Source organism: Phyllobates terribilis, unplaced genomic scaffold (genome assembly GCF_046119375.1).
Source record: "Phyllobates terribilis strain yellow unplaced genomic scaffold, ASM4611937v1 Scaffold_3__8_contigs__length_932513732, whole genome shotgun sequence".
NCBI classification, from domain to species: Eukaryota; Metazoa; Chordata; class Amphibia; order Anura; family Dendrobatidae; genus Phyllobates; species Phyllobates terribilis.
In genome coordinates this window covers 874,063,293-874,090,608 of record NW_027362763.1, presented here as the reverse complement: position 1 = coordinate 874,090,608, position 27,316 = coordinate 874,063,293, and the positions used below count along the sequence as shown (strand labels likewise).

Sequence of the window (27,316 nt, the reverse complement as noted above, 5' to 3'; positions counted from 1 at the left end):
CAAGTGCAATACTCAATTACCGAGTGCAGTTATCGTGTGCATGGAGGGTGTAGAGACAGATGAACAGTAGGGAGCAGATTCTGAATAGTATTTAGGAGGGAACAGGGGAAAGTTAGTTTACTGGTTATTTGAGGTGGTAGGCTTGTTTAAAGAGATGGGTTTTTAAAGCGCTCTTGAAGACATCGGGACTAGGCATCAATCGGATCGTCTGGGGTAGAGCATTCCAGAGAACTCGCGCAGCACGAGAGAAGTCTGGGAGACGGAGGTGCGAGGTTCGGATTATGGGGGATGTTAATCTTAGGTCTTTTGTGGAACGGTGGGCACGTGTAGGATGATATACTGAGATGAGAGAGGAGATATAAGGTGGTGCAGAACTGTGGAGAGCTTTGTGGGTGAGAGAAATGAGTTTATATTGGACCCTGTAACGAATGGGTAACCAGTGTAATGACTGGCACAAGGTGGAGGCATCGGTGAAGCGGCTGGACAGAAATACGACCCTGGCTGCCGCATTCAGGACGGATTGGAGAGGGGAAATTTTGGTAAGAGGGAGACCGATCAGAAGAGAGTTGCAGTAGTCCAGACGAGAGTGAATAAGAGCGACAGTAAGAGTTTTAGCAGTTTCAAAACTGAGAAAAGATCTGATTCTGGAGATGTTTTTAAGATGCAGGTGACAAGAGCGAGTGAGTGATTGGATATAGGGTGTAAAGGAAAGGTTAGTGTCGAATATGACCCCAAGGCAGCGGGCGTGCTGCTTGGGAGTTATGGTTGAGCCCTCCAAGGTAATTTCGATGTTAGGTAGAGTTAGGTTAGTAGAGGGGGGAAACACAAAAAGTTCAGTTTTGGAGAGATTCAGTTTAAGATAGAGGGAGGACATGATGTTAGAAACAGCAGACAAACAATCCTTGGTATTTTGTATTAGGGTAGGGGTGATGTCAGGGGAAGAAGTGTATAATTGCGTGTCGTCAGCATAGAGATGATACTGGAACCCAAATCTGCTGATTGGTTGTCCAATAGGGGTAGTGTATAGAGAGAAGAGGAGGGGGCCTAGGACTGAGCCCTGCGGAACCCCGATAGTAAGGGGATGAGGAGGGGAAGAGGAGCCGGCAAAAGATACAGTGAAGGAGAGAGAGGTCAGAGAGGTAGGAGGAGAACCAGGAGAGAACGGTTTCCTTGAGGCCTATAGAGCGGAGCATAGTGAGGAGGAGCTGGTGATCCACAGTGTCAAATGCTGCAGAGAGATCTAGGAGAATCAGCAGGGAGCAGTGACCTTTGGATTTGGCTGTTAGTAGATCATTAGAGACTTTAGTGAGGGCAGTTTCAATGGAGTGTAAGGAGTGGAAACCAGATTGTAGAGGGTCGAGGAGAGAGTTATCTGAGAGATAGCGTATTAGACGGGAGTGGACCAAGCATTCCAGGAGTTTAGAGATGAAAGGAAGGTTAGAGACAGGTCTGTAGTTAGCAGTGCAGTTCTGGTCCAATGATGGCTTTTTAAGTAAAGGGGTTATGATGGCATGTTTAAACGAGGAGGGAAAGATACCTGAAGAAAGAGAGAGGTTAAATATCTTAGTCAGGTGAGTGGTGACCACCGGTGAGAGAGACTGCAGGAGTTGTGAAGGAATGGGGTCACTGTTGCAGGTTGTAGGCCGAGAAGAAGCGAGGAGCTGGGTAACTTCTTCTTCTGTAACAGGCTCAAAGATGGCAAGTGAGCTTGAAGTGCGGCAGGGAAGGGGATCCAGGCACTGAGGAGATTGGGCTGAGATGTCCTGATGGATGTGGTTGATTTTTTTCAAAGAAATAAGTGGCCAGATCCTCCCCGCTGAGGTTGGTGGTGGGGGCCTGTGCTTTAGGTTTCAGGAGGGAGTTTAAGGTTTCGAGAAGTCGTTTTGGATTGTTGGACATTGAAGTGATGAGGGTGGTGAAGTAGGATTGTTTGGCCAGATGAAGGGGAGAGTTATAGGTTTTGAGCATGAATTTATAGTGGATGAAATCCTCTGCTAAAAGAGATTTTCTCCACTGACGCTCAGCACACCTTGAGCAACGTTGAAGAAAACATATAATACTGTATATGATGAAAAATGTGCAGGTAGGAATGAAAAATAAACTTTCAAATACTCTTAAACTCTCCATGGATCGCCCTAGTCCCTATTGAGCCACATCATAGGACCGCTTTAGTCGCTTGCCTTTTTTCCTGCACTATTCCCGTGTCCTGCTGTGTGTAAATATGCAACTCTTCAGATTTTGTGCCTGATGAAGAGACCTGAGTAGTCTCGAAAGCTTGCAATATGTTACCATCTTTGCGTTTAGCCATTAAAAGGTATCAACCACCGAGGACTCTAGATTTTAATTATTTTTCTATTGATCTGGATAAATTAAATCAACGGTCTCAATGAAACTTATATACACACTGGTAAACACAAGCATAGCCATTATTGGCATATTGATAACAATTTGAATCCTGTCCTAGGGGCATGTGCCCCTATTTAATTAGGTGTTTCGCAAAAGTCAATAATTAGAACAAATCCCCTTGATCTCATCCTGTTATCAAACATCTGCTGGCTTAAATATTCCGGTACCAAACATGACTGTTGGCAGCAACTCACATGGGAGCTTTGTGGTTAGTCGGATTTCTGGTCGGCCTCTTGTGATGATGACATCATTAACATGGCACTAGGCATCCACATCCTTGTCTTACTATGTTATTGTAAGTTTATATCCCAAGGAACCCAGCCAGTCTGCCTCAGTAGAAAGTAATTAAGGTGACTGCCACTCACTTCATATTTCCAGGTCAGCAAGTACAAAACATTTTCCCTTAAGGTAGCCTCAAAATAGTTTCTTTTTTTATTCCATTTTATTTAACTCTTTTCCCATGGTTTCAAATGCATTACTGACACATTACTCAATCTTATCTGGAATATCTAGGGGCAGACCTAGTTTTAAAACTATGGTTGTGTATTTTCTATGTGTCTGACTGTTATGGCCATACCTACTTTGAAAGGTTTGTCCCTTTTATAGTAAAAAAAAAGCAGTCTACGAATCCTGGTTACATTCTAGAATTACCGTATATATTGCTTTACCCGCCCCATAACCGAGTCATGTAAGGTGAGAGTTAGAGTACAGGTCTGTAGCAGTGTATTGTATTTCATTGGCTTCCCTATCGTAATGTGTTTGGGAATCACTGGTCGAGACTAACTCTTGGCCAAGCAGACTGAGAACCATCTAAGTAACAAGAAATATTTGTATTATGTGATAACTTGTTCATTAGATAATTTCAATATAAAAGTGCTTCTATTTAATGGGGTTGTACCATGATTGCTCCTGTCATTAATTGAAAGAAGTAATGGTTGTACATGCCCACTGATACTATATTTAAAGGGGTTATCCAGGAATATGTTATTTTTTTTACTATGGGCCAAAGAACCAATCAACAGAGCAGTGGCCTCTCTGGTTTAATGAAGGGATGTGACTGCCAATGTCTTGCTGAAGGACAGCCAGTTCCTCGCTGCTTAAGTGTGTGGGGAGCCAGCTGTCAATCAGCAAGACGTCAGCAGTCATGAGCCATTGACAGAGTAGCCTGCTGACATGGAGCAGTTGAATTGCTAGCAGGAGTGGTCAGTGACCGCTCTGAGCCCGTCCTGGATAGAACAGGCAGGTAGTTAGCAACTACCTGCCTGTTAGTTTTTTGGCTCATAGTAAAATATAATGTAGTCCTGGATAACACCTTTAAAGTCAATGGGACTGATGGAGATGGCCAAGTACTGTACAGTGCTCAACTATGTTTGCCATTCGCCTAAACAATAAATGGAGCGGCAATGAACATTCTCATTCACCTTAGAATTCACATATGAGAATGAGCTTTATTAATGCTCATCTCCCACTGTCACATGTCTCCTGGCCATCCAGGCTTACTGCATGCGTGTTACTGAAGACATTGCTGTGATTGATCAGTTCTTTCTCCTCCGACTAAAGACCTTGGGCGAGGGGCCAGCATCTGTTTATTCTGTGTACATTACATTCATTCATTTAAATAATTATATTTTTGTGATGTGTGGTCCCTACTGGGATTCAAACTCACAACCTCTAGAAGGCAGGAAGCAGCTTTACATGTGAGCCACAGGCTGCACTGCCAAGGATAGGAGAATTTTCTCTGCCTAAATATGTAAATAGTATTTTCTTCTTTAGGCTATGTGCCCACGATACAGAAATGCTCAGGATTTTTTCCTGAGTGTTTCTGCATCTCTCTGGCAGAAAAAAACGCATGCGGATTGTACATGTGGATTGTACATGCGTTTTTCCTGCCAAGGACATGCGGATGTGAAGCGTTCTCCACATGCATTTCTGCATGCGGGTTGTCAAGCGCTTTCCAAGCGATTTTAGCATCACTTGGAAAGTGCTTGACAACTTGGTCACACTATATAAATCCATGCAACCAGCATGGATTTATATAGTGTGACCATAAAGAATGGTAAAAAATAAATATATACTTACCTTCCGATGGCCCCCGCAGTCTTGCTTCACCGTCCCGGCTGCCGGCAGCGGTAGACTGAAGGACCTGCCGACATCAGCGTTGCGTGACCAGTCACATGACTATGACATCAGCGCAGGTCCTTCAGTCCATCGCAAACTGCCGGCAAGCAAGGAGGAGCGCATCGGGGGCCGCCAGAAGGTAAGTATATATTTATTTTATTATTTTTTTTTTACAGTTTTCTATGGTACCCAGGTCCGGAGGAGACTCTCCTCTCCTCTAGACCCGGGTAACATCCGCACATTAGAACGCATGGAATGCGCATCTACATATACAGTGATGCGTAATCCATGCGTTCTAATGCAAGTCAATGGCGGCGAAAACGCAGCGCTTCTGCAAAATAATTGGTAGTGCTGCGTTTTTTCGGTAATGATAATCCGCAGCGGAAATTTCCGCAGCATGTGCCCAGCACATGCGGATTATCATTGGGGAACATGGCAGGCCTTCTACCATACGTTTTTTAAGCGTTTCTGCAGCGTTTTTGCCCCTGCGGAAACGCTTAAAAAACACATCGTGGGCACAGAGCCTAATTTACAGGCCATTAAATTTGTACAAAAAGATACATCTCTAAATACCTGTTTATTGGGGGTAAAATAAAAGTCAGAGATTTTCTTTCTCTGCAAATTTACTGAAAACTAATGAAAAGCAGTTTGAATAATCACATTTCTTAATTTTCATTTTTAAAAATAAGTATCACATACAGGTGCATCTCACTAAATTAGAATATCATGAAAAAGTTAATTTATTTCAGTTCTTCAATACAAAAAGTGAAACTCATATATTATACTAGCTATTGAACCCGTTCTACACCCGGGTGGCGAGCATTTTTATTGGTATATGGTCTCCCATGCTGGTATGTGCTGCCCTCCTCCTGTCCCCACCATTCTATTGTGGTATGCATGGCACCCCTCATCCCCTATCCTGGTATGCATGGCACCCCTCATCCCCAATCCTGGTATGCATGGCTCCCTCATCCCCAATCCTGGTATACATGGTACCCCTCATCCCCAATCCTGGTATGCATGGCACCCCTCATCTCCAATCCTGGTATGCATGGCTCCCTCACCCCCAATCCTGGTATGCATGGCAGTACTCATCCCTATCCTGGTATGCATGGTACCCCTCATCCCCAGTACTGGTATGCATGGTACCCCTCATCCCCAGTACTGGTATGCATGGCACCCTCATCCCCAATCCTGGTATGTATGGCTCCCTCAACCCCATCCTGTATGCATGGCACTCCTCATCCCTATCCTGCTATGCATGGCACTCATCATCCCTATCCTGGTATGTATGTGCCCCTCATCCCCAATCCTGATATACATGGTACCCCTCATCCCTATCCTGGTATGCATGGCACCCCTCATCCTGGTATGCATGGCACCCCTCATCCCTATTCTGGTATGTATGGTACCCCTCATCCTGGTATGCATGGCACCCCTCAACCCAATTCTGGTATGTATGGCCCCCTCATCCCAGAAACCTGGTATGCATGGCACCCAATCCCTCATCCTAGTATGCATGGCACCCGTCATCCTTATCCTGATATGCATGGTACCCCTCATCCCTATTCTGGTATGCATGGTACACCTCATCCTGGTATGCATGGCACCCCATCCCTCATCCTGGTATGTATGGTACCCCTCATCCCTATTCTGGTATGCATGACACCCCTCACCCCCCAATCCTGGTATGCATGGTCCCCTCACCCCCCAATCCTGGTATGCATGGTCCCCTCATCCCCCAATCCTGGTATGCATGGTCCCCTCACCTCCCAATCCTGGTATGCATGGTCCCCTCATCCCCCAATCCTGGTATGCATGGTCCCCTCACCCCCCAATCTGGGTATGTGTGGTCCCCTCACCCCCCAATCCTGATATGTGTGGTACCCCTCATCCTGGTATGCATGGTCCCCTCACCTCCCAATCCTGGTATGTGAGGTACCCCTCACCCCCCAATCCTGGTATGTGAGGTACCCCTCACCCCCCAGTCCTGGTATGTGTAGTACCCCTCACCCCCCAATCCTGATATGTGTAGTACCCATCACCCCCCAATCCTGGTATGTGTGGTACCCCTCATCTCACAATCCGGGTATGTGTGGTACCCCTCATCCCCCCAATCCTGGTATGTGTGGCCCCCTCACCCCCAATCCTGGTATGCATGGTCCCCTCACCCCCCAATCCTGGTATGCATGGTCCCCTCACCCCCTAATCCTGGTATGCATGGTCCCCTCATCCCCCAATAATGGTATCTGTGGTATCCCTCATCCTGGTATGTGTGGTACCCCTCACCCCCCAATCCTGGTATGTGTGGTACCCCTCACCACCCATTCCTGGTATGTGTGGTACCCCACACCCCCCAATCCTGGTATGCATGATCCCCTCACCCCGCAATCCTGGTATGCATGGTCCCCTCACCCCCCAATCCTGGTATGCATGGTCCCCTCACCCCCCAATCCTGGTGTGTGTGGTACCCCTCATCCCCCCCAATCCTGGTATGTGTGGCCCCCTCATCCCACAACCCTGGTATGTGTGGTACCCCTCATACCCCCAATCCTGGTATGTGTGGTCCCCTCATCCCCCAATAATGGTATGTGTGGTACCCCTCATCCTGGTATGCATGGTCCCTCACCCCCCAATCCTGGTATGTGTGGTACCCCTCACCCCCCAATCCTGGTATGTGTGGTACCCCTCACCCCCCCAATCCTAGTATGCATGGTCCCCTTACCCCCCAATCCTGGTATGTGTGGTACCCCTCATCCCACAATCTGGGTATGTGTGTTACCCCTCATCCTGGTATGTGTGGTACCCCTCACCCCCCAATCCTGGTATGTATGGTACCCCTCATCCCTATTCTGGTATGCATGACACCCCTCACCCCCTAATCCTGGTATGCATGATCCCCTCACCCCGCAATCCTGGTATGCATGATCCCCTCACCCCGCAATCCTGGTATACATGGTCCCCTCACCCCCCAATCCTGGTATGCATGGTCCCCTCACCCCCCAATCCTGGTGTGTGTGGTACCCCTCATCCCCCCCAATCCTGGTATCTGTGGCCCCCTCATCCCACAACCCTGGTATGTGTGGTACCCCTCATACCCCCAATCCTGGTATGTGTGGTCCCCTCATCCCCCAATAATGGTATGTGTGGTACCCCTCATCCTGGTATGCATGGTCCCTCACCTCCCAATCCTGGTATGTGTGGTACCCCTCACCCCCCAATCCTGGTATGTGTGGTACCCCTCACCCCCCAATCCTGGTATGTGTGGTACCCCTCACCCCCCAATCCTAGTATGCATGGTCCCCTTACCCCCCAATCCTGGTATGTGTGGTACCCCTCATCCCACAATCTGGGTATGTGTGTTACCCCTCATCCTGGTATGTGTGGTACCTCTCACCCCCCAATCCTGGTATGTATGGTACCCCTCATACCTATTCTGGTATGCATGACACCCCTCACCCCCTAATCCTGGTATGCATGATCCCCTCACCCCCCCAATCCTGGTATGTACCCCTCATCCCCCCAATCTTGGTATGTGTGGCCCCCTCTTCCCCCCAATCCTGATGTGTGGCCCCCTCACCCCCCAATCCTGGTATGAATGGCCCCCTCACCCCTAAATCCTGGTATTTGTGGCCCCCTCATCCCTTTGACGCTGTACATCCAAAAAAAACCCCACTTATACTCACCTTTCTTCCCTGTGCTCCAGCGCTGCTGTGTCCTGTTCTGCCGGAGGCCAGGGGAGGAGTGTGGCGCCGGAGTACGCTCGTGCCCATACTGCGCTGTCCGGTGCCATTTTGCTGAAAACACACTGCAAATGTGTCTTCAGTAAAATGGCGCCGGGTAGCGCTATGCGCATGCGCCGATCCGACGCCTTCACTCCTGCCCCGATCTCCGGCGAAGAGAGGCGCCGCGGCAACGCTCCTTCCGATCAGGTAAGTAAGTAAGTATGGCGCCGGAGATCGCGGTATGCGTTCAGTGCCTACTCATACCCTGATCTCCGGCGCATACACTCCTCTTACCTGTAACGGCTCGATGCGTGCTTCTGTCTGGAGCCAGACTGTGCATGTGCGTCGCGCATGCGCAGTCTATACTGTAAAGCAGGGTTCCCCAACTCCAGTCCTCAAGGCCCACCAACAGGTCATGTTTTCAGGATTTCCTTAGTATTACACAGGTGATAATTGCATCACCTGCACAGGCAATAATTCCATCACCTGTGCAATACTAAGGAAATCCTGAAAACATGACCTGTTGGTGGGCCTTGAGGACTGGAGTTGGGGAACCCTGCTGTAAAGGCTTCAGACAGAGGTATGCATCTCCAGTTATATTATAGAGTCATTACAAACAGAGTGATCTATTTCAAGTGTTTATTTCTGTTAATGTTGATGATTATGGCTTACAGTCAATGAAAACACAAAAGTATTTAACTCAGTAAATTAGAATAATTAACAAAAAACACCTGCAAAGGCTTCCTAAGCGTCTAAAAAGGTCCCTTAGTCTGTTTCCGTAAACTCCACAATCATGGGGAAGACTGCTGACTTGACAGATGTCCAGAAGGTAGTCATTGACACTAAGTAAATGCAAAGTAAATTTTGCATTTCATTTGGAAATCAAGGTCCCAGAGTCTGGAGGAAGAGTGGAGAGGCACACAATCCAAGCTGTTTGAGGTCTAGTGTGAAGTTTCCACAATCAGTGATGGTTTGGGGAGCCGTGTCATCTGCTGGTGTAGGTCCACTGTGTTTTATCAAGACCAAAGTCAGCGCAGCCGTCTACCAGGAAATATTTTGAGCTCTTCATGCTTCCCTCTGCCGACAAGCTTGTTGGAGATGGAAATTTCATTCTCCAGCAGGACTTGGCACCTGTCCACACTGCCAAAAGTACCAATACCTGGTTTAAAAACAACAGTATCACTGTGCTTGATTGGCCAGCAAACTCGCCTGACCTTAACCCCATAGAGAATCTATGGGGTATTGTCAAGAGGAAGATGAGAGACACCAGACCCAACAATGCAGACGATCTGAAGGCTGCAATCAAAGCAACCTGGGCTTCCATAACACCTCAGCAGTGCCACAGGCTGATCGCCTCCATGCCACGCTGCATTGATGTTTTCATTGGCTTTAAGTCATAATCATCAACATTAACAGAAATAAACATGAAATAGATCACTCTGTTTGTAATGACCTATATAATATATGAGTCTCACTTTTTGTATTGAAGAACTGAAATAAGCAAACTTTTTGATGTTATTCTAATTTAGTGAGATGCACCTGTAAGTATCTGGCACACCTGTAATCATAAGGGGTTGTCTTTTGAATTCTAAAAAAATTTGCAACCATGGTAGAATGCAGTGGTAAATGGGTATGGCTAAAGGCACAGCCCCAAAACTTTGCCACAGTGCACTATGCACACACTATCTACATAATCTACCCTTTCTGATCTTCTGTGAAAATTGGAGGTGAATGCTTTAACGCCATGCACCACAAATATTCCACACTCCGTATGAAATCTGCAGGAAGATGAGCATCTCAGACAGATCATCGTTCTGTTCTGGCAAATTGATGAGATCCTAAGCAAGGTACCTCCTTCAGTTACATCTTTTACATCCTAATAGGTCATATGGACAGTGGTTGTTTTTGTGAGACCACCCCTTTAGCTAGTAAGGGTTATTTGCATCACAAAATTTGAACATATCTATCAAAATATTAAAAACTTTTAATTAATTTCAATGGGTATTTTAGGTAAATAGTACACTAAATTTCCAAGTTACTTTAGGTCAATTGTCCTCTGTTTATTAGCTTACTTCTTATACCTTGAGCCCAGCATCATGCAAGCATCCATTTATTTGATATAAAACCTGTTCCTCCTGCTCTTTGTTCATCTCTGAGAAGCGAGCCGTATGCTGTGTCAAGCAGAGCTGCCTAATGTAAAATATCCTTTTGCCGCAGATTGTAATCTTTAATTTTCTACTTTTTTATTGATGTGCCAACTTCAATACTCGTCAGAAGGCAAAAGGTAAATGAAGGTTTTTATCCAGAAATCACAAGATCTCTCTGAAGGAGGATTCTGTTACTGCTCTTTTCTGCAGTCTCATTCTGGAGATGTGGTGTTATTCATTTCATGGCGTTAAAGTGTTCCTGCCACAAAAACGTTCAAATGCCTCGGTCACCTAGAATGAACCCAGCCTTTCTGTACCTTACAATTAGGGTAGATGGCTTGAAATAACTTTGGTTTTTATTATTTCATGTGTTTGGTAACTCTCTCTAGCTCACGTGTTTGTTTAGTTTTTTTTTAGTACCTGCTTCAATTATGTCCTCATAGTGAAATAAAGCATCTCTGCTGGTTTGTCACAAAATGAGATTTTACTTAGTAATTGTTTTATCTGCAAATTTCAGAATATCATGTCATCATTGGAATCGTAATTAGATGTTTTCTAATATTAATTCTGCTGGGAATTTTCAGGTTTTTGTTATTCAGCAGCCTGTTGAAGCTGGTTACAACAGCCTGAAGAAGCTGGTTACAGCAGCCTGCAGAAGCTGGCTACAGCAGCCTGTATTCTGTATGCCTCAGAGAGCCTTCTGCAGTGCCTTAAGTAACATTGGTAGTCGATAATTTTTAGTCTTTTCATCATTTTTGGACATTGACAAGTACATTTTAAGGGTATGTTCACGTGTTGCTTTTTTGCTGCCTTTATTTCTGCAGCCGAAAGCTGCTCTCTTCGCAATAAAAAGCTGCTTATAAAAAGCAGTTTCTGGTGCAGATTATATGTGTCATTTGTAAACAGTACATGTTTTAATAAAGTTATTTTCATTCACCAAAAAAGCAGCAAATACATTGCAAAAAAAAATATTTTTTTCATTTTTTACAGCATTTTTGCACTTAGTAATTGCTTTCTATGGTAAAAAAAAAAGCTGCAAAAACGCTGAAAGATTTGACACGATGCAGTTTTTTAAAAAGTTAGCTGTTTTCCAATTCAGTCAGGAAAAATAAAGCAATCGTGTGCATGAGATTTCTGAAATCTCATAGCTTTTGCTGGTTCTGTAACAAGTAGATTTTAATTTGCATAAAAAAGACTAAAAAAAAAACGCTGCAAAAATGAAGCGTGAGAACATGCCGTAAACCTACAGCTCAGTGAATACTCAAATGGCGTACCAGTCCTAAGAAGAACAGAATGGGGGCTTCAGTTTGATGCCATTTTGGAGGCACAGAAGTAATCCCAATTACATCCTCTAAACCACTGCTCCCCAAATTGTGAGGTGTCCCCTAGTTATTGGTGAGGCAGTTTTTACATATTTGTTTTCTACAGCTATAGAAATCCTTGGTTTAGCAACATAATAGGCTAATTTGTGATTATATAATATTAACATAATACAAAGCTTATGAGACAAATGAAAGGTATTAAGTATTTTATTTTTAATTTTGGCATGGACTTCCATCACATATGGTGAGATCCAGACATCACGTAGTTTAACCCCTTCATCTCCGGGCAATTTTACATTTTTCATTTTTTTCCTCCTCTTCTTCCAAGAGCCATAACTTTTTTTTATTTTTCCAGCCATATAGCCATATGAGGGCTTGTTTTTGCAGGACGAGCTGTACTTTTGAATGACACCATTTATTCTGCCACATGGTGTACTGCAAAACAAGAAAAAAATTCCAAGTGTGGTGAAATTGCCAAAAAAAGTACAATTCCACAATGTTTTTGTTTACCGTGTTTAATATATGGTAAAACTGACCTGGCAATATGAGTACGAGTACGCAGATACTAAACATATAGTTTTTTTAAATTTAAGTAATGTAAAAAAAAATTCAGACATTTGTCCCCCACCTCCCCCCCAAAAAATTGCTTAATATATTAATTGCAGTTTACGATTGGCATGTAACTCCCTGACTGGAATAACCTTTTTGGTTAATGTGGCATAAATTTTGAGGAATTGGCCGGATAGACTTCACCACATCACATTCTGGCCCACCTCTACCCATGTTTGCAAAGTTGGTCGATACTAGTGTCAAAAGTCACTAAATTTTCTGCTCAATTTCGAGTTTTGGCAGTGCAAGGTGTTTTACCCCAGAAGTCTGATGTAAACTACCTTGATGAATCGGTCCTTATGTGTCCAATATATTCTCCTAAAGCCCACAAAAGCTAATGGCACAACATTTTTTGGAATAAAATGTGACTATATTATGCTGCCTTTACATAGGCACTGACAGCACTTACTGGCACTGAGCAGCTTTCATGTCGAAAAGCCGGCTGCTTGTGGGTTTTGTGACCCAACCTGTCCATTAGTGTCCTCGAAAAAACACTGAACATTAGTGTAGTCACAAGCTCCTCCACCAGTAGCCATTATGTGGACAGGAGCGGTGTGCAGTGAAGCATATGAGTAGTTGTCCTCTTATCCTCTGGCCCACTATTTTTTTCTTCTTTTTAGTGACCCTTTTGAACGTGAAATAATATCGCTACTGTAGCCCTCATTTAATTCCTCTCCTGAAAACGAAAAACCAAGGTTCATGGTGTAACATCCCTGGCGGCATGCTGGCATGGCTTACCACCTCCCACCATGCAAGACCGCCATCTTACATGTCAGTCCAGGCTACACACTTTGCTCCAGTACCTGCTGTGTGCATGTCTCTTGTCTGATTGCTTAGGGCGGCGGCGCGGTTACTGACTGTTTCTTATAGTTACTGTGTGCACAGTCCTAATGCGTCCCCAGCCTATTGCTGTGAGTCACTAGATACTTAAACCCCCTCCACCCTGTAGGAGGGGCCTGAGCAACACTTTCTTTCAGTGTGTTCTGTGCAACTGAGTTGCCAGGTCCTGTTCTGTATCTTGTCTGTTTCCACCACCCTGGGGGCTGAGTACCCAGGCCTGTTACCTGTATCTATGATTTCTAGTCTATTCCGCCACCCTGGGGGCTGTATACCCAGGCCCGTTACCTGTATCTGTGACTTCTAGTCTGTTTCCGCCACCCTGGGGGCTGAGTACCCAGGCTCATTCCTGTATCTTATTCCTGGTTCAGTTTCTGTCTGAACAGTTTCCTAGCCCGTTACTTGTTTGCCTCTATGTTCGTATCTTCCCTTTTCCTGCAGTGTCTGAACCTGCACCTAACTCCAACTCGTTGTCTCTGTACCTCTGTTTGTGAGTTTAGCGTCCACTCCCTACTTCATTGTAAGTACCTTGTGTGTATCTGCTCTGCTTGTCTACCGCACCTGCGGCTTTTGCTCTGCTCTGCTTGTCTACCGCACCTGCTGGTTTTGCTCTGCTTTGCTTGTCTATCGCACCTGCGGGTTTTTCTCTGCTCTGCTTGTCTACCGCACCTGCGGGTTTTGCTCTGCTTGTCTACCGCACCTGCGGTTTTGCTCTGCTCTGCTTGTCTACTGCATCTGCGAGTTTTGCTCTGCTCTGCTTGTCTACCGCACCTGCGGGTTTTGCTCTTCTCTGCTTGTCTACCACACCTGCGGGTTTTGCTCTGCTCTGCTTGTCTACCGCACCTGCGGGTTTTGCTCTGCTCTGCTTGTCTACCGCACCTGCGGGTTTTGCTCTGCTCTACTTGTTTACCGCACCTGCGGGTTTTGCTCTGCTCTGTTTGTCTACCGCACCTGTGTGTTTTGCTCTGCTCTGCTTGTCTACCGCACCTGCGGGTTTTGCTCTGCTCTGCTTGTCTACCGAACCTGCTGGTTTTGCTCTGCTCTGCTTGTCTACCGCACCTGCGGGTTTTTCTCTGCTCTGCTTGTCTGCCGCACCTGCGGGTTTTGCTCTGCTCTACTTGTTTGCTGCACCTACGGCTCTGTTCCTGTATCCCAGTCTGTACTGGTCCCTATCCTGCCTGCTTTCCTACCTGCCAGTACCCACCTATCTGCATACCAGCCGTGCCTGCCAGTACCCACCTGTCAGTATGCCAGCCTAACCTGCCTGTTCCTGCATTCCCCAGTGTGGGTCAACAGCTGTGACCGGGGTCTGACCTGGATTAGCACCTGGTCCCTCTGCTCGGTTACTCCCTGGTTCACGGAGTCGACTGAGCCGCCGTGCGACCTTGGTCGGACCGAGTTGATACTTAGTCACGCCCCTCCAGGCACTCCTCGGTTCATGGTCTAGTGGGATCACTAACCACGCTCATGCCAGTCAGTCCGGGCATGTGCGTAACACATGGAACAACGGGAGGAAGACCTAGGTCTTACAATGTCACTTGAAAGGTGGTATCATTGTTGCGATACATCGTCAAAAAGCAGCAATCAGACTTTACTCACTGAAACATCCTGTAACGGGTCTGGGAGGTGGAACCTCTGAGCTATTATACAAAGGGGCAGTCTTTGTAAGGAGGCAGGTGGCTCCCAGGGAAGGTGGGAAGGTAGACACGGCAGGTGACAAGAACAGTCTCAGGTTAGAAGGACAGAACGGACACGGCAAGTAACGGGAACAGTCTTGACAGGCGGGTGGTCACGGCAAGTGACAGCAGAGCCTCCAGGTAGGCTAGCAGGCAGGTAACAGGTGAGCGCTCCCAGGTAAGCGGGCAAGAGTCTCTGGACAGGCAGGTGGTCACAGCAAGTGACGGCTAAGCCTCCAGGTAGGCTAGCAGGCAGGTAGCAGGTGGGCGCTCCCAGGTGAGCGGGCTAGAGTCTCTGGACAGGCAGGTGGTCACAGTAAGTGACGGCTAAGCCTCCTGGTAGGCTAGCAGGCAGGTAGCAGGTGGGCGCTCCCTGGTGAGCGGGCAAACTGATCCATAGACAGACTGGCAGGTGCTGGTAGGCAGACTGTCGGACCGCAGGAATGCAAGCAGATAGACAGGTATCAGGCAGGTATCAAGCAGGAATCTGGCAGGTAACTGGCAGGTATCTGGTAACGGGACCTGAGGGCTGAAGCAGAGTTGATAGGCTTTGCAACAACATTGCTCGGGCACCTCCATTTTGGAGGAGGTGCCTTATATATGGTGAGATCCTCCGGCCATTGGCCGGGGACTCCTTAGGACGGCGCGCGCGGCCCCTTTAAAAGAGGGGGAGCGCGCGCTCGCGCGCCCTAAGCACTATGGCCGGGAAGCAGTGCTCGCTGCCAGCAGAGCGGGAGGAAGACGCCGGGCTCGGAGCGGAGAGGTGAGGGGAACGGCATCACTGCCTAGCAGGAGGCAGGGACGCCGACGCTACACATCCCTTAAAGTCCTCCATAGTGCCTATTATGTCCCAGCAAAATTACATAAAATCTACCATAACACATCAGTTAGATGTTTCAGAGGATCTAACTCAGTGGGTGATATGAAAAACATCTGGTGGGAATGCTCGCAAGGTATCAAAACTTTAATTGTAAATATAATTAGAAGACCTATCCAACTCGGTCCAACTGTTCTATTTTTTGGGGATAAGCCCCTTGGTATCTCCAATACAACTTTTAACTTAATTACCATGGCCTCAAGTATTCACATTGCCTCAAAATAAAAAACGCTATCTTTATCAGTGGCTAAAGAAAAAAAAAATCAATGCTTTGATATTTTATAAACAAATTGAGGCTACAGTAACAGACGCCCTAACAGGAGGGGTGTCAAACTCCTTTTCACCAATGGCCACATCCACATTTTGGTTGCCTTCCAAAGGCCACTTATAACTGTAAGGTCTCATGCCGTCGTCCGTGGAACATGGTACGAGCATGGACTGCAATGCACAGACTGGCAAGGGGCTGTAAGAGATCTGCCCCAGCATAGCAGGGCTAAGAGCTCTGTTCCTGGGTAGTAGAGCTATGAAAGCTGTCCCGTCCCTGGGTAATGGGTCTAGGAAAGATGTTTCTGGGTTGTAGGTCTAAGAGAGCTGTTCCTGGGTAGTAGGCTATGAAAGCTTTCCATGGGTACTAGTGCTAAGTGCACTGACCATGTGTAGTAGGGCTAAGAAAGCTGTCCCTGGGTAATAGGGCTAAGAGCGCTGTCCCTGGGTAGTAGGGCTAAGAGCTCTGTCCCTGGGTAGTAGGGCTAAGAGCGCTTTCCCTGGGTAGTAGGGCTAAGAGCGCTGTCCCTGGGTAGTAGGGCTAAGAGCGCTGTCCCTGGGTAGTAGGGCTAAGAGCGCTGTCCCTGGGTAGTAGGGCTAAGAGCGCTGTCCCTTGGTTGTAGGGCTAAGAGCGCTGTCCCTGGGTTGTAGGGCTAAGAGCGCTGTCCCTGGGTTGTAGGGCTAAGAGCTCTGTCCCTGGGTTGTAGGGCTAAGAGCGCTGTCCCTGGGTAGTAGGGCTAAGAGCGCTGTCCCTGGGTAATAGGGCTAAGAGCGCTGTCCCTGGGTAGTAGGGCTAAGAGCGCTTTCCCTGGGTAGTAGGGCTAAGAGCGCTGTCCCTGGGTAGTAGGGCTAAGAGCGCTGTCCCTTGGTTGTAGGGCTAAGAGCGCTGTCCCTGGGTTGTAGGGCTAAGAGCGCTGTCCCTGGATTGTAGGGCTAAGAGCGCTGTCCCTGGGTTGTAGGGCTAAGAGCTCTGTCCCTGGGTTGTAGGGCTAAGAGCTCTGTCCCTGGGTTGTAGGGCTAAGAGCGCTGTCCCTGGGTAGTAGGGCTAAGAGCGCTGTCCCTGGGTAGAAGGGCTAAGAGCGCTGTCCCTGGGTAGTAGGGCTAAGAGCGCTGTCCCTGGGTAGTAGGGCTAAGAGCGCTGTCCCTGGGTAGTAGGGCTAAGAGCGCTGTCCCTGGGTAGTAGGGCTAAGAGCGCTGTCCCTGGGTAGTAGGGCTAAGAGCGCTGTCCCTGGGTAGTAGGGGCTAAGAGCGCTGTCCCTGGGTAGTAGGGCTAAGAGCGCTGTCCCTGGGTAGTAGGGCTAAGAGCGCTGTCCCTGGGTAGTAGGGCTAAGAGCGCTGTCCCTGGGTAGTAGGGCTAAGAGCGCTGTCCCTGGGTAGTAGGGCTAAGAGCGCTGTCCCTGGGTAGTAGGGCTAAGAGCGCTGTCCCTGGGTAGTAGGGCTAAGAGCGCTGTCCCTGGGTAGTAGGGCTAAGAGCGCTGTCCCTGGGTAGTAGGGCTAAGAGCGCTGTCCCTGGGTAGTAGGGCTAAGAGCGCTGTCCCTGGGTAGTAGGGCTAAGAGCGCTGTCCCTGGGTAGTAGGGCTAAGAGCGCTCTCCCTCGGTAGTAGGGCTAAGAGCGCTGTCACTGGGTAGTAGGGCTAAACCTTAGAGTACAAGATGGACTGCACCCTGTACTAAGTATAGTCTGCTCCTGCTCTGATTCAAAGATGAAACCTGCTCCTTTTGCCAGCCTGTCTGTAAAGTACTTGGCTGCCTTCGTTCTGATTTAAAGATTCAAAGATGGAACCTGGTGCCTGTGCTTTTGCCACCCCTTTTGTGAAGTGCTGGCTGACTGCTTTCAGTAGGTTTCAAATATGGGACTCGCTCCTTGTCCTGACGCCATAACCCTGTACTAAGTGCTGGCTGCGTCTGCTAAGACTCCAGGATGACACCAGCTTCCTGTGCTACCTGCCCCTTCCCCTTCTACCCACTGGCATAAGGAGAGGGTGCACTGACCTCCACACTGCTGTTTAAAAGAAACCCGCAGTCAGTGGATACAGAAAGACTGTCTCTCTGTATGGGGGAAAGTGGAGAGCCGGTCTTTCTGTGTCCTGACATAAAATGATGTGGCGGGCTGCATTTGGCCCGCGGCCTTGAGTTTGACACCCCTGCCCTAGAACATTTTCATAGCATTTGGACCCCTTGGATAGATCTCCACCCTGACCCACATCTAACTCAAGCTCTACACTAGGGGTCCTCAAACTTTTTAAACAGGGGGCCAGTTCACTGTCCCTCAGACAATTGGAGGGCCGGAATATAGTTTTAAAAAAAACTATGAACAAATTCCCATGCACCCTGCACATATCTTATTTTGAAGTAAAAAAACAAAACGGGAACAAATATATTATTTAAAATGAAGAAGAAGTAAAGTTAAATCAACAAACTTACCGGTATTTCAATGGGAACTATGGGCCTGCTTTTGGCTAATGAGATGGTCAATGTCCAGTTCCATATTTGTCACTGCTAGTCGTAACAAGTGATGCAAGTGTGCATCAGTTAGTCTGGATCTGGTTGGAGATTTCAGATGTTTCATTCTGGAAAAAGTCTGTTCACAGACATAAGTGCTGCCAAAGATGATTGCCATTTTGAGTGCATGGTTCCTGAGATTAGGATATGTCTCAGAGTGGAGAGATGCATAGAAATTAGGAAGGCTGCTTGACTTGAATGCATCTTTCAGAGAGTCACAATTCTGAAGTTCAGCCAGTTCCATTTGGTAAATTATATCCACATTTTCAATGTCAATAGTGTTACGGATCCGGGTGGTGAAACTTCTGTGCTGCGGTGCAAGGAGAAACCAGAGGGGCGTAACCAGGTATCAACTCGGACTGACCAAGGTCGCACGGCGGCTCAATCGACTCCGTGAACCAGGGAAGGACCGAGCAGAGGGACCAGGTGCTACTCTGGACTAGTCCTTGTATGAGAGCAGGTGACTCCCACGGGTCAGAAGGCAGGGACTGACCGGTACAGCAGATGAGCACGGCAGGCAGGCTGACGGGTGATCCAGGTAGACGGACTGGTAGGCACCACGGGTAACTGGCAGGAGCCTCCAGGTAGGCAGGCTGGTAGGCACGGCAGGTAATAAGCAGGAGCCTCCAGGTAGGCTGGCTGGTAGGCACGGCAGGTAACAGCAGGAGCCTCCAGGTAGGCTGGCTGGTAGGCACGGCAGGTAACTAGTACGTTCTCCAGGTAGGCAGGCTAGCCTGGCCCATAGACAGACTGGCGGGTTTGGACCATAGGCAGACCGTCGGGCTGGAGAGTGTACTTGGCTGGCGGAGACAGGTAGCAGGTAAAGGCTCCGGATAAGCGGACTGGCCAAGCCCATAGACAGACTGGCGGGCTGGGCTGTAAGCAGACTGTCGGGCTGGACTGGTAGTCAGGCTGGCGGACTGGACTGGTAGTCAAATGAAGAAAATCCCAGCACTCACGTGTATTCAATTAGTTCATTTATTCCACATGTAGGAAAACTACAACAAGACGTTTCAGCCCCTCACAGGCTTTTTTCAATTGTGGAAGCTCCACAATTGAAAAAAGCCTGTGAGGGGCTGAAACGTCTTGTTGTAGTTTTCCTACATGTGGAATAAATGAACTGATTGAATACACGTGAGTGCTGGGATTTTCTTCATTTTACTTGTAATCTCTCCACGTGCACCACTACTACTAACGAGGACTACGGAGTGCCGACTATTTTTTTGTATTGGACTGGTAGTCAGACTAGCAGCGGGACCTGAGGGCTAAAGCAGAGTTAGTACACAGAGCTACAACCTTGCACGGGCACCTCCATTTTGGAGGAGGTGCCTTTTGTATGAGAAGTCCTCCGGCCATTGGCCGTGGACTCCTTAGGACGGTGCGTGCGGCCCCTTTAAGAGGGAGGGAACGCGCCCTAAGCACAGTGCCCGGGAAGCTGTGCGCGCCGGCAGCAGAAGCAGCAGGAGAGCCGGAAGACGCCGGGCCAGGAGTGCGGCGGTAAGGGGGACGGCGTCTCTGCCTGTCAGGGGGCAGAGATGCCGATGCTACAAATAGAAAATGGGTTACGGAAAAGCTGTATGTCCTGTTCATGGAGATGAAGCTCTTTAAGGCTGTGTGCCCACGATGCGTTTTTTAAGTGTTTCCGCAACGGCAAAAACGCTGCGGAAACGCTTAAAAAACGCATGGTAGAAGGCTTGCCATGTTCCCCAATGATAATCCGCATGTGCTGGGCACATGCTGCGGAAATTTCCGCTGCGGATTATCATTGCAGAAAAAGACGCAGCACTACCAATTATTTTGCGGAAGTGCTGCGTTTTCGCCGCCATTGACTTTAGATTATTTAGACATTAGATCGCATGGATTACACATCACTGTATGTAGATGCACATTCCATGCGTTCTAATGTGTGGATTGTACCCAGGTCTAGAGGAGAGGAGACTCTCTTCCGGACCCGGCTACCATAGAAAACTGTAAAAAAAAAAGGAATAAAATAAAAAATAAATATATACTTACCTTCTGGCGGCCCCCGATGCGCTCCTCCTCGCATGCTGGCAGATCGCGATGGACTGGAGGACTAGCTCTGACGTCATAGTCATGTGACGAGTCACGCGACGCTGACTTTGGCAGGTCCTTCAGTGTACCGCTGCCGGCAAGGGAGAACGGAGTGAAGCAGGACACCGGGGGCCATCAGAGGGTAAGTATATATTTATTTTTTTATTTTTTAGCATTCTTTTACAGTCACACTATATAAATCCATGCCGTTTGCATGGATTTATATAGTGTGACCAAGTTGTCAAGCACTTTCCAAGTGATGCTAAACGCTTGGAAAGCGCTTGTCAACCCGCATGCAGAAATGCATGTGAAGAACGCTTCACATCCGCATGTCCCTGGCAGGAAAAACGCATGTACAATCCGCATGTACAATCCGCATGTACAATCCGCATGTACAATCCGCATGTACAATCCGCATGTACAATCCGCATGCGTTTTTTCTGCCAGGGAGATGCAGAAACGCTCAGGAAAAAATCCTTAGCATTTCTGCATCGTGGGCACATAGCCTAAATCTACATTGGAACTCCTTTTGTAACTTTTCCAATGAATCCACACATGTTTTGTGTGGGAATGCAACCAATGGTTTTTCTGCTAACAGATTTTGAGTTGTGGGGAGATGGCAGAAATTTTCCTCCTTCACTTGTTTGATGAGGAGGCCTAATTTTACTTCAAATGCTTTCACATGTGATTGCATATCACAGAGGAGCTTCCCCTTTCCTTGAAGTTGCACATTGAAACTGTTAAGTAACTGTTACATCTGTCAGAAAGGCAAGGTGCCATTTCCATTCGGCATCATTGAGCTCCGGTACTTCTTTGTTTTTTGAAAGCAGAAAAGCTGTAATCTGTGGAAGTAAGTCATAGAAATGTTTCAAAACTCTACTCAGCCAACGCACTTCTGTGTGGTATAGAACATCTTCATAGGCAACATTTAGCTCAGACAGAAATTCCTGAAATTGTCTGTGGTTTTAATGCATTAGCTCTAATGAAATTAACACAAGATACCACAATTTTCATAAGAGTCCCACTTCAGTGATTTACTACACAGCGCCTGTTGGTGGATGAGGCAGTGTATGGCTATTGGATGAGAATGGTTATGTTTGTCCATCTCTTGGTTAATGCGAGCAATTACTCCTTTCTTAGACCCCACCATGCTAGGAGCACCATCAGTTGTCACACTGGCTAGTTTAGCCCAGTCCAGCTCCAAACCATTCACAGTTTGGCTAACCTTTTCATAGATATCCTCTCCTGTAGTTGTTCCTTTGATGCTTTTCAGTGCAGCAAGCTCTTCTTTGACTTCGAAACAGTCATTCGTCCCACGAATAAAAATTAGAAGTTGTGCAGAATCACGAACATCATTACTTTCGTCGAGTGCCAAGGAAAAATAGGAAAGTTTTTTTGCGGAGTTTTGCAAATGCTGATGCAAATTGTCTCCCATTTCTTCAATCCTTCGAGTAATTGTAGGTCCTGAAAGAGTCACTGTACTAAATAAATCGGCCTTCTCTGGACGCATCTCTTTGGCAACAGAAAGAAGGCATTCTTTAACAAATTCTCCCTCCACGAATGGTCTGCCAGTGCACGCTATTAGCTTGGCAACTTGAAAACTTGCTCGTAGTGATGAGATATTTGGCTGCTTCTGCTTCACAAAAGTATTTTGCTGAGTTGTCAATGTATTTTTCAGTTTTAATATTTTATCCTTTCTCCGACCAAACAATCATATTTATCTTTATGTTGAGTTTGATAGTGTCGACGCAAATTGTATTCTTTGAACACAGACACTATATTCTGACATATCAAACACACAGCTCTTTCCTTGTACTGCATGAAAAAGTAATCATAAATCCACTGTTCTTTTGAATATCCTACACTCCGCGTCAATTTTTCTTTTTCTTGATATCATTGTTTCCTAGGGATTCCAAATTGCTATTAGTAAAATACCAATATATATATACAGCGCTACAAAAGCAACATACCAGCAATAAAATTGCCCACATAGAGACATACAGACTGCACTGCCCATCAATGAAGTCTGATCAGTGCCCATCAATGAAGCCTTGCCAGTCCATATCATTTCAGGGTCACCAGTGCCCATATTGGTGGAACTCCTCTTTTACCTCAGGCTCAGACTGGTGTGATGCGAGAGTCCCCAATAGGCAGGTAAATATCCCCAATAGGCAGCATAGGTCCCCAATAGACAGCGTAGGTCTCCAATAGGCAGGTAAATGTCCCCAATAGGCAGCATAGGTCCCCAATAGGCAGGTAAATATCCCCAATAGGCAGCATAGGTACCCAATAGGCAGGTAAATGTCCCCAATAGGCAGCATAGGTCCCCAATAGGCTGCATAAGTCCCCAATAGGCAGGTAAATGTCCCCAATAGGCAGCATTGGTCTCCCAATAGGCAGGTAAATGTCCCCAATAGGCAGCATAGGTCCCCAGTAGGCAGGTAAATGTCCCAAAAAAGGCAGCATAGGTCCCCAATAGGCAGGTAAATGTCCCCAATAGGCAGCATAGGTCTCCAATAGGCAGGTAAATGTCCCCAATAGGCAGCATATGTTCCCAATAGGCAGCATAGGTCACCAATAGGAAGGTAAATGTCCCCAATAGGCAGCATAGGTCCCCAATAGGCTGCATAAGTCCCCAATAGGCAGGTAAATGTCCCCAATAGGCAGCATAGGTCTCCAATAGGCAGGTAAATGTCCCCAATAGGCAGCATAGGTCCCCAGTAGGCAGGTAAATGTCCCCAATAGGCAACATAGGTCCCCAATAGGCAGGTAAATGTCCCCAATAGGCAGCATAGGTCTCCAATAGGCAGGTAAATGTCCCCAATAGGCAGCATAGGTCCCCAATAGGCAGGTAAATGTCCCCAATAGGCAGCATAGGTCTCCAATAGGCAGGTAAATGTCCCCAATAGGCAGCATATTTTCCCAATAGGCAGCATATGTTCCCAATAGGCAGCATAGGTCTCCAATAGGCAGGTAAATGTCCCCAATTGACAGCATAGGTCTCCAATAGGCAGGTAAATGTCCCCAATAGGCAGCATAGGTCCCCAATAGGAAGGTAAATGTCCCCAATAGGCAGCATATGTTCCCAATAGGCAGCATAGGTCTCCAATAGGCAGGTAAATGTCCCCAATAGGCAGCATAGGTCCCCAATAGGAAGGTAAATGTCCCCAACAGGCAGCATAGGTCTCCAATAGGCAGGTAAATGTCCCCAATAGGCAGCATAGGTCACCAATAGGAAGGTAAATGTCCCGAATAGGCAGGTAAATGTCTCCAATATGCACGATAGACCGGACCCAGTGTTAAAAATAAAAAAAATACCAGTACTATGTCCCCCGCTGCTCTGAATGGGCGCCCGCTCGATGCTGTCTACTTCTGGCACAGGCGCGTGACATCATCACGTCGACTGCGCTGTCTTCTGGAGTGGCAGCGCATCACCTTTACTCGCCGCCTCGTCGTTCCGCCCACGATTACAGGGCCCGCCAGCATTGAACTGTCGTCTGCTAAGCTGGACAGGCAGCGGCGGCAAAAACACCCGGCGGGCCGGATAAACATCCTCTGCGGGCCGCATGTGGCCCGCGGGCCGTAGTTTGAGGACCCCTGCTCTACACCTTTCACCTTGACTCGCTGTTGCACTAGAACCTATTGTACACTGAAAACAGTTAAAGGACCCATAATTACTGAAGCTTCAACTACATAACTTACTATTTTGCTGCAACAATATATACCTTATACAGTCTGTGACTTCTTGTTATCAAGTTTGTAATGTAAAAATGTAATATCCATGGAAATATGATGATGCCTGTCTTGTACCCAACCTACCCCTTTTTCCACAATTACTTCCTCTGTGTCATTCCTCATATATCTTTCCTGTCTTTTTCTCATTACTTAAGTTTAATTCTACTCAGACCCCCCTGCGTGGGGAATAATTGCAAGCTGTTTACCTCTGTATTAAAAAGTTAATAAAATACTTTTGAAACTAAATATGGTATAAATATAAGCAACATATGTTCTAAAATAGCATAAACATGTCCTGCTCTGTAAATTTTAACATGCAAATTAAATGAACTGTATATAAAATACAACTTATTATACAGCTATAACAATGTAGAATTTATTTATTTTTCTTGTTATTTTCTATGTAACCTTAGCCTTAATCTGGCATTTTCCTGTTAACTGGGTTGTGAAGGCTGCGATAGGGTTATAACAGCCTCTCCCTACGTTGGACTTTTTTTCTTGTAGCTCCAGCCTAAAAATATAATATGTGGTTTAGATCCCAGTATTGTAGAGATTTATATGTTGCTTTTTCGTAAATGAACTCCTGGCCTTTGGGTGCAAGTTGGGATGATTTGACCTTTATTTAAAGGGGCTCTCTAGTGAAAACAAGTGGATAGTTGATCAGTGGGTGTCCGACCATTGGGACCCACCACCGATTAGCAGAACAAGGACCTTTTACGCCTGTTAGGAATCATGCAAATGTCTGTGAAAATCGGTCTGAGCACGGACCACCAATGCACGGACTGGTCGCAGCTCTGCCAACCCAAGTGTGACAGCCTTAAAGAAATATATGAAGCTGTCACGCTCGGGTCAGGAGAGCCTTGGCCAGTTTGTGTATTAATGCTCTGAGATCACACTGAAATCCACGGACATCTGAATAAGCCCTTAGAATGGAGCGCTAGTGCAAATGCTCAACGGCTGCTCCATTCATTTCTTATGGGACAGGCAAGGGCTAAGGTCGACTTTTTCCAGCAGGCTCATATAGAATGCAGGGAGCAATGGTTGGGCTTGCGCACTGCCGCCCCATTCTAACGGGCATGAAAGTTCCCTGTTGGGGATAAAAGTTCTCCGTTCTTCTGATCAGTGCGGGTCCCAGCAGTCAGACATCAACCAGTCAATAAGTTCTCATCTATCCTGTGTTAACAGTGTCAGACTGTTGTGCCAAGGGCCCACCAATAACCAGCTCCAGGGCCCCTCTGTTCAGCTACATGCAAATGTGACATTATCCTCAATCACAGATTTATATAACAATAAACTGGGTAGATTGTTATATGAATAAGATGCTGCCTTTGTCTGTACATAGTTATTGAAGTGTATTGTGCCAGGTACTGCTGATATAAAAGAATGGTGACCCACTCCTGAACAGCGGCCCACCGGAGGATTCTCCTGTTCTCCTGTGGGCCAGTCCGAGCCTGTGTGTAGGTGAGAACTTCAGCGGAAAACCCCATTAAGTACCTTTGACTTTGGAATATTCTAACTTTGTGTACTCCATATAACAGATCTTATACCTGGGGTCTGCTCTGTATACAATATAATATATAGCCTAAACTCTGTTTTTTTTATTATATTATAAAAGTCCATTTGTTATACATATGACTTCTCAGTGACGGTGCCAAACTCTGCCCTGGAGACAGGAAATACATACTTCTTTTTTCCTTACATTTTTTTAAGAGGTTAACAGATCTAGAAGTACACCTCAAGGCTTTATAAACCAGTGTGAGCACATCAGGCATGTTATACTTTACAAGTCTTTAGTTCTCAAATATATTCTGCAAGAACTGCAAAGCATCTACACATAAAGGCAAAATAGCATGAAATCACCCTTAAGCCCGGACTTATCAGTCAATCGTGTATGTTAGTTTATCGGCTCATCTTATTTAAGGAACAGCTCTCAAGGGTCCACCTGGCCGGTTCTTGGAGCAAAAATAAATTCCAGTAACTGCACATCAGGTCACTGTAATAAATAAGAGATGCCAGCTGTAGCAGACATTAGAGATGGCAGGTTATCTGTAGGTCACTGTATAGTATAGTAGTTTTTATTCCCATGTTAATCTCAGGGTTGACAAATTCTAACAGGTAAAGTCCTTACATGAGAGCGATATAAGGGAGAATGGCTTTTAATCCCACGAAATAAGCTTCAACCTATATCCATTGCTTCCCTTTAAAGAGGACCTGTCACCAGGTCAAAAGTGGCCAGGTTCTACTCATATTTGTTCCCCCTCAGTATATAGTTCTGCTTGTTTGCTTCTTTTTTTTTTTTTGACATCCACCATACAGTTTCAGAAAGATAGGACTTCTTTTACTGCTTATTTTTATGGTCTTACCAATGGGGCGTGGCTCACAGGAGTTTCTGGCCGCGTGTCTGTAGGCCTTTCTGCATTATTACCCTGTCAGCCACTCCCTCTTGGTTAAAACCATAAAATGTAACATTAGATAAAAAGGTCCATATCTCTGGAACTGTAAGGCGGGATTTAAAAAATAAATTAAAAAAAATGTAAAAATGGCAAAGTCAGGCAAGCAGCGGGAATAAAATAAGGGCAAAATTGGGCCACTTTTGACCAGGTGACAGGTCCTTTTTTAAAGGATCTGTAAATCTGTATTAGACTACTTACAAGATACACTTATGTTAAACGTTTTTGGAGGTACGCAGAAGTAGAGATATGTAAGATAAGGTGGCAGTTGGACGAGCGGGCATTCTTGTGGACATTTCTAGACCTGGCATTTTTCTCACCGATCTCTGAAACAAAGCGGCAGGAGCTCTCAGCAGATCCTGAGAGCAGCACAGAGGCCCCTGAATGTCTACATTTTGACTCCATGCTCGATCTGTTCTGTCTGAGTGACTGCTCTCCCCCAACTCCACCATACACAAGAATGATCGGCTCCAGGGGCGGACATATCATTGCTGCAGCCTGTGCAGCTGCGCAGGGGCCCAAGAGTTATGGGGGCCCATTTACACATCGAAAACTTGGTATTTTACATTATGATGATCTGTTGGACTGCAAAAGGC

At 46.7% G+C, this 27,316-nt stretch overlaps 1 protein-coding gene and 1 long non-coding RNA gene across 2 annotated transcripts in view; one reads left to right on the top strand and one right to left on the bottom strand.

The window, feature by feature from the left end:
* TTC27 (tetratricopeptide repeat domain 27) overlaps nucleotides 1-27,316 on the top strand; it is a 552,249-nt gene that overhangs the window by 159,142 nt on the left and 365,791 nt on the right. The window lies entirely within an intron of this gene.
* The window catches only part of LOC141257736 (uncharacterized), an 88,370-nt gene continuing 73,060 nt past the window's right edge, over nucleotides 12,007-27,316 (bottom strand). The window contains exon 3 of the long non-coding RNA XR_012318100.1: nucleotides 12,007-12,153. This is a non-coding gene — a long non-coding RNA (uncharacterized lncRNA). The remainder of the gene's footprint in view (nucleotides 12,154-27,316) is intronic.